Source organism: Mugil cephalus, chromosome 7 (genome assembly GCF_022458985.1).
Source record: "Mugil cephalus isolate CIBA_MC_2020 chromosome 7, CIBA_Mcephalus_1.1, whole genome shotgun sequence".
In the NCBI taxonomy this organism is placed as follows: domain Eukaryota; kingdom Metazoa; phylum Chordata; class Actinopteri; order Mugiliformes; family Mugilidae; genus Mugil; species Mugil cephalus.
Window position 1 is genome coordinate 13,990,243 of NC_061776.1, and position 11,262 is coordinate 14,001,504.

At 43.0% G+C, this 11,262-nt stretch overlaps 2 non-coding genes across 2 annotated transcripts; both read left to right on the plus strand.

Moving 5' to 3' along the window:
• Positions 1-8,690: 8,690 nt before the first annotated feature.
• Positions 8,691-8,882, plus strand: LOC125011508. The gene has a single exon (XR_007113198.1). It is a non-coding gene; the product is annotated as a U2 spliceosomal RNA (small nuclear RNA).
• A 9-nt stretch (positions 8,883-8,891) lies between these two features.
• On the plus strand, positions 8,892-8,963 carry trnaa-ugc. The gene has a single exon. It is a non-coding gene; the product is annotated as a tRNA-Ala (tRNA).
• Positions 8,964-11,262: the final 2,299 nt, after the last annotated feature.

The window sequence follows — 11,262 nt, forward strand, 5'->3', positions numbered from 1 at the left end:
GGTAGAAGGACACTGCGGTGCCTTGAATGGCTTCAACAGGGAATCAATCCCCAAATACTTTCACGTAAAAACATCCAGCTTCTCAGAAGAAATAATCACAACATGGTGCAAAAAAAAAATCTAAAAAGCATGGCGTGAGGTTTTAAAAATATGTCCAGGCTGCGTTATTAGGCGCGTGGCCGCTTTAAGTGACAGGTGCATGCATTCACAGGTTACTAGCTGTCTCTGTGGGCTTCACCTCGCCCACTTTTGCTCCACTCACACTTTACCTACTTGACTATTTTCGAACGAACCAGGGGTTAGATGTAGACAGCTACTCAGGAAAAATATGGGTGACAATGCAACAGTCTAAGAAAAATGAACGCAAGGGTTATGAGAGTTTTATTTTGTGATGATTTGGAAGGGTCTGAGCCACGGGTCGGGAACCCTCGGACAAAGACACATGTGGTGCTTTAGTTGGTGCTTTCAAAGACATTTTACTCATGATGCTCCTTTTAATATTCAGTGCTTGTAATGGATTATTTCTACATCTGAATAGGTCTCCCATCGCTGGGAGCACATGCAGGAGCAGCTTGGCCAACATTGTAAGTAATAAAACAGAAATGGGAAAAGTACCATGTAATGTAGTATCTGCATTCAATCTCCATCTCCCTCCTTGTTAAACTATATCTGAGCTGCATTCCTGCTAAGCACAGACGCTGGACTTCCAGCTGGAAATGTTCTATTGGGCTTTGGGCCCATTTCCTATAATCTCTGCTTATTAAAAGCAGCCCCTCCTGCTTTATTCACATGCTCCGTGCGACAGAATACCATAAATCCTCGTAAAAGACCGAATGTGTGAGAGAGGGAAAGAGAAAGGAGGCAGAACACCAGGGAGAAAATGAGAGAGAGAAAAAGAAATGGGTCGAGCAATTATTCCCCATCATTATGATCATCCTGATTCATTAGCCAACTAATTATTGGATCTCCAAACCCAAGAAAACAGGGGGACAACACTTTAGGCTGAACCCGACAAGTCGAGATTCTTCCCTTGTGGGAGTTCCTTTAATGTTATAATGGCGGCAATTATTTGGAAAGTGCCGGACAAACAGTAAGATCTCATTACTTGATGTATAGCTTAGATGTTTTCCAGCGATGAATGAGAGATGGATATTTCTAATCACGTCCCAGGCACAATGAAGCTTTTGAGGAAAAACGCGATGCGGACCATGCATCGCTGCACAGACACCAATTAACGATATCACAGAGAGGGTTTTCTTTTTGGTGCTTTAATATTTTTGTTTGTTTTTATTGTAGAAAGTGCTTTGCAAATGGATGCTGATAAAAGCATTTAATTAGAACTGAATCAAATATTTGTATAAACCCTAGCAGCTGCTTTTCAGTTACGAGTTTGGCCTAAGAAGGGGTGTGACAGAAAATAAGCGATCAATAACGCAATGATCTAACATGACCTCCACGTCTCTCCCTGGTCTTAACCGAGCCGTCGTCTAATTGAGTTGCCCCGGCTCTGGAGGATTTAGTCTAATGAATCTGAGTTTATATGTTGGAACTAAACAAAAAAAAAAAAAAAAGAAAGAAAGAAAGAAACACTGTCAAACCTCCTTTCCTTTTGTTGTTTATTTCAAAACCATCCTCCAAATTTAGATTTTCTTTTTTTACTTTGCCAGTTTTCATGAGCATGAGTCAACCTGTGGACAGAGGTTATGGGAGCCGGCTTCCTTAAATAAAAACGAGATGCAAGTCATCCCCCCGAACAATGCGAAAAGATCAATAAATTCAGTTTGTTTGTGCATGTGGGTGGTTTTTGCGTGTCCTTGTGTCTACGAGGGGAAACAAGTCATAAAGATAAAAATAGGGGCTGCAGATGAAAAGCTACATAATGCTGAAAGTGTAAGTGTGTGTGTGTGCGTGTGTGTGTGGTAACGGTGCAAGGATATTTTTTTCTTTCTTTTTTTTTTTTTTCTTTTTTTGTGTAGCACTGAGTTTGCATTTTCTCTAACAAGGGTCTGGCGTCCCCGCAGCCGTCAGTGGGATCCACGCTGGGCCTTTTTTCGCAGTAATCAGCCAGACTGTCTTGCTCTAATTGTTTCCAGATTTGTGTGGGAGGTCAGAGCCCCAGAGTGCTGATCCTTGCCAAGTTTATAAACAGAGCAGTGTTTCCAGATGGCCACTGGCTCCAGACTGGCTAGCAGGTTGATTGGGACCAGAATAATAACAGGTGGAGAACAGACAATGAATTCCTTGACACTTTTTACCTCGCGCGCGCGCACACACAGACGCGCCGACACTCTCCTCTCGAGCGCACTGTAACACACTTTCAATATGGTGAGCAGGAGACGGCGCGGGGGGGGGGACGTGGAGCCGAGTCTGAGCGCCTGTTTTAAGGTTTTACACAATAATATGACAATAATGAACGAATTCGGAGCTTTAACTTAATCAAATCTTTAAAAAAAGGAGCCAGTTGCAGATGCGACTTCTCTTTTGTGCTGGGCGATGTGTGACATTTCATTTGTTTTTTGTTTTTCTTTTTAAACTTGGCCCGGCCTCAGCTTTATGAAACATCTCCTTCTTGTAGGGAACAATGTCAGCTGTGAGTTGCAAAAGACCAGATTACAAAATATGAGGTTCCTCCAGGAAGCAAGCTGCTTTCTTGTGTTGTTATTGGATGTAAGTTTGTGAAATGACTTTCGATCTGCAGTTATTTATATTTTTACATTTATGTATTTTTTTTTTTAACGCTTGTATTTTTAGCCGTGTTCGAAAGCCAAATAAAATGAATCCCGGGGAAATGCAAATAAAATAAATGTGTCACGCATAATATAAGTCAAAAAAAAAAATTTTCTCCCTTTTTAAGGTTGTCATTTTTGGAGGAGTTCATGTTGCAAACTTTGTCAAAGCTGAAGGCTCGCTGTTTTCCTAAGAATGTTCAACGCAACACACACAGACACACTCCTGCACGTTCAAAGTGGAAATTTCAGCAGCTCCGGTGAAGACATTCCCACCACATTCACATCATTAGCGCCAACATGTCTCTTAATGCCTCTCTCAAGTTTTTGTTTACAGAATCCAGTCCTTCCAAGGTCTTTGTAATAGCTTGAGAGATCTGGGCTCTGGAGAAGGGGGGAGGGTGGGGGGTGGGGGGAGAGAGAAAGAGAGAGAGAGTGAGGGTTTTGAGGATGTGTGTGTGAAGGGGGGCTGCCTTTCATCGGTTTTGCTCGGCTACACTTGTTTGGGCCAAGGTTGGCCCCTGTTTTTCAGTAAGCGTACTCCACTCCAGATGTGCGGCGGCTCCAGAGTGGCTGCCATGTACAGTAAATCGGCATCTGAGGGCTCGTCAATCTGTGGGGTAGAGCGCTGCGGTGTCGTCAGCCCCAGCCACTGGTATAAACGGAAATTTGTACTGCTGAGCTCCCATGAGGCCCTTGGGGGGGAGGGGGAGGGGGAGGGGAGGTGAAGGAGGAGGTGGTGTTGTAAGGGGAGGAGGGGGGGGAGGATATTTGGAAGTGAGAAGTCCAAACTGAAACTGATGAGTAGCGAGGGACGGAGATTGTTAACGCGCACAAAAGGTGCAGCAAATGTCTGAATATTCTCATCCAAAGGGATAATGAGCTCAGTTGGCTCAGCCGCGGGACGGTAAATGAGCAGAAGAGAATGACGTCGATATGAGAGTGAATGATGGCTTTTGCAGAGAAATGTATCCGCTGCTGAAAACGGAGACATGAGCCTGGAAGCAGGTCACAGTCTGAGTATTTCGGTTCGGTTTAAAACCAAATCTTCCAGCTCCCAGAAGATGAAAAGTTCTTAAAACAGGAAAGATTCAACAAGCCCCGAATGAAACCGAATCTACAGAGAGACTTTGCGGAGCTGCTGATGGTTATGTGCGGTCAGCGTTGAGCAGGACGAGACACGTATAAAATATAAACACAGAAAATGGAGGCTATTAGAAACAATGCAGCAACGCTGAGGTTAATGTAAATAGATGAGGTTTGAGTCATAAAGACAAAACTCTTTTCAGAGAGGACACAGTGCAGACTCTGGAGTGTCATCAGGGCAGACAGCGTTTCCCCCGCACATTCCTCCCTTTACATTTTCCCATGCTCGGAGCTCAGGCCCTGACTCAGCGCCATTATCGCTGGGACCAAGTCATAGGAAAGCTGCTGATGACTTACAGAGTGAAGCCCTCATGTCCAGACTAATGTTTTAGCTCCGTACTCGCTGCGGTTTCCTCCCATCTGATGTTAGCGAAGGTCAGTCACGTTACAGTCTGAGACATGAGAAAGCTGCAGATAACAAAGGGAGTTAATGCGGATAACCCACGGGCCGGGTTTGAACTGTTACAAGGTTAAAAGCTTTATCACGACAATCGGTGTGTTTATGTGCTCTTAAATGACTGGGCTTTGGCTTTGCTGTGCTTTGTAATTTTGGGCTGGGCTGACAAAGTTGACAGCAAATTTAGCTTCAAAGATCTGATGCTAAAATTTACAACCAAGATCTGACAATGTGACTGAAAGTGACATGAAATTGTGGAAAACACACTCAGATTTCACTACATTTGACCAATAGTCCAATTATTATACCAGTTAAGATGCATCTGTTCACATATAATATAATATAATATAATATAATATAATATAATATAATATAATATAATATAATATAATATAATATAATATAATATAATATAATATAGACAGTAAATGTCATTTCATTCTAGTTGTCAAATGAAGCTGTGTGTTGAGTCAGTCTGCTTGCTTCAAATGCTGGATTATACACTGCAGTTTCTTTTTTAAAGCAAGCCTCATTACGCATTCAGACTTTGCAAATGCTAACCACCGATTGCTGACTTTTATCCCCACAGAGCTTTCATTGGAGAGTTGTTTTAGTTAGCTAGTAAAGGGCATTCATTCAACAAACAGAAGTTTAACTTACCGGGAAAAAAAAAATGGAAAGATCCCTTAGATCCTTCAGGTTGGTTAGCACAGTTTACAACGCAGCTACTCATTTAGTAGTTTTAGAACAGATAAACACTTATTTTGATCTCCAAAAGGGGTGCGCCGCTGCATCGGAGCGGCTTCGAGGGTGAAATATACGTTAATTTTTCCATAAAACCAGATTTACCAGTGGCTGTCAATGGTAAACGTTAATGACAGCTGTTTGTTTCATGACGATGAGGTCATGATGAAACATCCTGTTTTAAAAGCGTAAAATAACAAAACAAAGCGCTCAACACTTGAACGTACTTCTGCATTATATCAACAACCTAAAATGACTGAAATCATCCCTGAAAATGTATTTTTAGTGTTTAAGTTTGGCCCAAGTCCCATCCGCTGACATGAAGGAGGTGGAGCTAATGACGTATACCAGCAGCCAGACACCAGGGGGAGCTCCACATGCTTTGGCTTCATTTTTAAGGAGCTGTCAAGATGTTTCCCGTTTCACTGTGGCTAAATGTTACAGAACACAAGTCCAAATTTTGGTCGTTCAGTCAAATCAAACACTCACACAAACTAACGTGTCTGACAACGCTGTGCACTGACGAGCCAAACAACAGCGGTCGACTGGGATGGCTGTTCACGTCGCCTGAGTGTGGCAAAGACTACCTCAAACTGCAAGTCAGAGCGTGCTTTACCAGCTTTACCAAAAGCTTGGACACACCATTCAATGTGTCCAAACTTTTGAGTGGTAGTGTACGTTATTTCCTCCAAACCAGCAGGTGGCAGTAGTCTTGCCAATGGAACAAGGACTAGCTAGTTGTACAAACACGGAATCAGACTGATCGGTTGACCTACAGACGGCCTCATCATTGTCGGCTTACTTCTACTTCTAATACAAACTCATATGGAGAGGTCCGGCACAGATTACGACTAAGATGTTAACAGACCTATGTTGCATTGTGTGACATGATTCATCTTACAGTATGTGGGCACAGCTTTCTGTGGTTACATGACTATTGGTATAACGTAATGTATATGAGGAAACTTGAGGAGTTTGAAGGATCACACAGAAAACTCTTTTCATCATCTGTTTTTTTTCTCCTAGGGAAAATGTTTCTAATCTGACTTTTGCATGTACACGTGCTTGACAAAGTCTAGAGGATGAGATCATTGCACACAACACTTCCTCTACTTCAATGCCATACTGGATGTATATTTATAATGCTGGCTGTGTTGTTATCCTTGTGTAGGAATGCCCACATCGTGACCTTTTCCTCTTTGAAAGACAGACCCGCTGCCCGACCCCTGTCCCCGGTTTCCTTTGGGATCCCCCACACTCAGCTTTGGGTTTTTCCCCCCAGCCCAGTAACGAGGCAAGGCGTCAGAGGCCTGATTATTTGCACTGACCCGGGTCTGTCTCCTCGGGGTGGCTGCCTCGGCACAGTCGCACTGGATCCCATTGACACGGTGAGAGGGAGAAGAAGGGGGGAAGAAAACAGGCCCTGGCTCCAGTCAGTCGGCCCTCCTCGGCAGGTTGATGAATGTCCAGGACTTCACGATCTTTGCCACCCAAGCCAGCGGAGTCAGGCTACAATGAGTTACAGTCTCTAAGTTAGTAAACCCTCCTGCCCGCCACCCGCCACCACCGCCGCCCCCTCCCCAGCCAGCCCACGAGTGCCGCAGTCCCCCCAGAACCCGAGCTGGCCGGCCTCCCTCCCTCCGCAAACACTGGACGTCTATCCTTGACTGCTCCGCTCTGCGCCTCCTGCCACCACCTCCCTCGCCCTTTCAACTCTTGACTGTGACTGCGCTGCTTCTCCCCGGTAACACACACTTACAGCTCCAACCACAAGCTGGCATGGGCTTCCAAAGCACGCCATTTCATTACATTTTCTTGCTGCTTATGGCAGGTTGGTGCATTCACGGATCTGACACCTGACTGCGACTGAAAATCTACCATGAAGCTGATTACATTTGGTGCAAGCTACAAATACAATATTTTGTCCTTCTGAAGGTGATAAATGCGGCCAACAGCTGAGCTACCCTAAATAATAAATCACATACATAATTTAATCACCTTTCTTTCCTCCCACCATCACCTCATCTGTACCACGGATGTACCTTGTAAATGCAGAGGTGAAAACGCGTGCTGGGGATGGTCGTAAAACCGAACCGCAATGGCAAGAGGAAAACAACAGCATTGTTAAGATCAGCCCCCTGCTGCTGCGGCTAATTGTGCTCCAGTCATGGGCAATTCACTGTCACAGCTAGCTGGAGGCGAGCACCAACTGACTCAGAGAGACTCGCTCAAGAGTTTCTCCCATCATTTGTGCTTGAATAATGGAGAAGGGTCTGTCAACAGCCGTTCTGTAGCAGGATGAATGCAATCACAGGCTCATACAACTACCCTAATGTTTCATGACACTTACTGTCTCCATCTGAAAGGTTACTGATAAGCTGAAATCAGAAAGGAGAAAACAGTGGGAGGTATGATGCAACGACGTGGGGCTTAAGACAAATATGCCACGCTATTAGAATTGCAATTATTCGTTATTACAGCAAAGCACGCTCATTATGTTACCCTACAATTCAGACTGGCAACACTCGCAGTAATTTGATGACGCACGAGTCCTGGTGCTTTTGGCCGCACAGAACAAGTCTGAGTGTTTCATGACATTTTTTCCATCTATAGCCAGAAATCCCAGCTGACCTTTTTAATCACCTCGGATTTTCCCCTTTTTCTGACTCCTGAGGTCCCGCCGATGATTTGTTGAATATAAAAAAAAATACTGTTACACCAGGAACCAACGAGGTGTCATGCTAATGTTTCTCAGAGTACTTTATTAATTTCGCAACTGAAACATTACGATACATGCGAGACTCTTTACCGGAGCAGTGAGTCGGCACTTGACTAATGTGGGGGCAGGTTGAAGTGCATATTACATTTGTATGTATTCATGTCGAAATAGAAGTGACCCCTGGCCAAAGGGAAAAATGCGAATGTAACCGTATTACTTTTTAGAGAAGTTGTTAATGTTTCTCAGGAACACTGAACTCTGATTGTACTGATCAAGTTCAGGGATGAAATAAACATGTATTTTTATAGAACTCTGTCTCGTTAAGTTTCACTGATATAAACGAGATATTATCTCTGAAGAATTTGGATATTAGAGATTGTTCTTAAACTATGAAAATGTTGTGTCAGCTTATGTTAGGGGTTATACTTCAGCTTCGTGAGAAGTTATATTTAGTGTGCCAGGGTTGGTCTGTAATTATTGGGATTACAATGGCGCTGTGTTAAGCTAACAGGCCGCAGACTGTTTAGAAGTGGACACCATGACTGCTCCGCAAAAGTGAAGCCAAAGCCGGTAGAGCTCCCCCTGGTGTCTGGCCACAGTAAAGGTCATAAGCTCCACCTTCTCCATGTTAGTGGACGGGACAGAGACCACATATAAAACACCGAAGTACACGTAAAATATATATTTTTTAGGTAGTTAATATAATATTGATGTAAGTTCAAGCGTCTGGGAAGTTTCGTTATAAAACGAGGATGCAAAATCATGATGACTGACAGTTGCGATTGACTCAACTGTTTGACACCAACAAAATAAGTGTATTGTGCTGTAAACTGTGATCTGAGGAGATCTCTGCAGGCTTTTCACTTAAACTGTTAAACTTTCACTTTGTAAGATTGAAAATAATGTAATAAAATTAATGTAATTAACTAGCTAACTAAAACAGGCCTCTAAAGTAAGAATCACTTCTCAGCCTTTTGGATAAGATCAAGTGTAGTTTTTGTTCTCATCAGTTTAATATCTGATACATCCCCTAGCCGGAGACCATATATTAAATTGTTCTTTTGGAAATGGGAGATGGAATAGAGGCTTGCCCCGTCCATGCCACACATCGACCTGGTATAGGAGAAGGTCCAGGAACAGTGCATGGCCCCTTGCGAAAGGGGATGTAGCTCAGTGGTAGAGCGCATGCTTTGCATGTATGAAGCCCCGGGTTCAATCCCCGGCATCTCCACATCTTTTCTGCAACCCATTGTGGAATAAACAAAGGTCCTTCTATTCTGTTTCTATTCTAAGCTCTGTGGGGAAAAAGTCGACAACTGTGTAACATTAATACCGAGTACTAACCAAATACAAGTGGAAGTGTGGGTCATCAATAACTCGGCTCCACTCTTCGGCAATACTGCACAGACCAAACCCGAAAGGTGCCGCCGCCCGTGTCCCTTAGATACTATCATCAGTGTCTATGGTCTATGGTTCTGTGACGTGTTGTTACATTTCTGGGGAGGTGCACATCAATCTATGCCGTATGATACGGTGCAGGGTAGAATACAGATCTGACTGTGAAGCATATAGTTTAAGAGCTAAGATATGGTAGCATTCATAACTTTTCCTTTAACAGTATATAGTGTAGTTTTCATATAATTTTCAAATAAATTAATTTATTAAAATGCAGTTTTCCTTCTGACATTTCCTGGAGTGGAGGTACTGTATGAACTAAGTATAAAATGGAATTGATTTACTGTGGTATTTCAAATTTACATGGAGGTAAAGTGCTTGGCTACGTTCTTAATAGGCAGACAATAGGATATTATACTACATTGTCAGCGGCTGCTTTGCTTCAGCACATTTAACTTCAGAGAGAAGAGGCAAAGGACTTGAGATGAGCTGACACAGTCTCTGTCAAAGGATTCTTTGAATGACTTTTCAAAGGAAACACTGTCTGCACACGGTTCATCCGTCTGTTCCATTTAAACCACGTCTAACTTCCGCCCAGCTCCCCCCCCCTCGTCCCTCTGGTGCAGGAGACATTCCTCACAGGATGGTTGAATGGCAGCCCTGTTGCAGGTCAGCCTAGGCGGCAGCAACAGGCAATTTACAGGGTCCCTGCTGTGCGGAGCTGTGACCTGGCCTCAGAGCAATGCTCCCAGGTGACAAGTAAAACACCAGCCCTCACAGGAGCGCGACTACAGGCTCCACAATGCTAATTCAACACAATGCGTCTAATTGTCACCTATAAGAGCAGCTAGCGAGATCCTCTGCCAGCCATTCAGTGGATTACTGCTAATTGGCAAATAAATGTGTAGTAAAAGAGTGCATGATGAGGTAGTTAATGTAGAACCCTCTTAATGGACACTTAGAGCTTATTAGCTTCATTCTAACGAAGTATTGTTTGATCAGAGAGGCCCCTTTATTTTCGCTTTATGGTGCTCCATTATTTGCTACAACAGTATTTTGGTAGGCGCCACAAAAAGTCGGCATCAAAGACGTTACGCAATGCTGCCACTAAATATCAGTTCGGCCATCTTGGCAATTTTCATGTCACGCATTAAAGCATAATTCATCCAAAAACATATTTTACTAATGAACATAGGCAACTGCAGATACGGAGCACTCTTTACCGGAGACCAGACGGCAGCAGTGCTTATCTTCGATGGCCTCGTTTGATATTTTGTGGTGCTGCTCCACAAACAGCCAAAAAATATGGAAACCTTTTGTTAAAGCGGGAACATAAAATAAATGTAGACTTATTTCTAACAGTTTATAACAGCCTGAATATACACTAATATAATCTAGAAATGAACTCAACCCCTTTTGATTTTTAGTCAGTAATTAACATTTGATCACATAAGCAGCACCTTATGTTTTCAGCTCACAAAATGGTTAAAAGTCAGAGATTTTGACGTATGTTTGTCATTATACACTCAAACTTAATGGTTGACATTGATGAAAAAAAACACTTGACAATACTCCTACTGCATCTCTTAAAGTCAGCGTTGCCAGACATACCAGCGTACTTTTATGCTAATCTCACCCTCTGTACGATCAATAATTCAAAAATTCCCATAAAGTGCGATAATTTGACCCCTTTAATACATGACTGTTAGGAAACACAGTTAATTTAAAGGTAAAACTGCATTATAAACTATATTGTACACGGCCTGTGGTAATGTTTCACTGTAGCAGATGGTCCTGAGCAACGTCAAATCAGGTATGTATGATAATTTTTCCCAAAATAGGATCATTTTAAGCTTCTGGTACGATAATTTGTCATTTCCCATCTGGCAACACTGCTTAAAGTAAAAGCTCAACATGTTGCTGCAACTCTTCATCTAACAGCTCACTGCGGCTGCTTCTTCTTGTTCACTCACTATATGACTCAAACCTACGATATTTCAAGCCAATCCGCTGTCACAAAATGTGAACACAGAGCCTTGTCTTCTTATTTAGAAACATTTTGATGAGCAACAGCTTTTAATGCCAGGCTGCAAGGGTAGGAAATTTTCTGTTTGCACTTGGAACAATATCTGAGC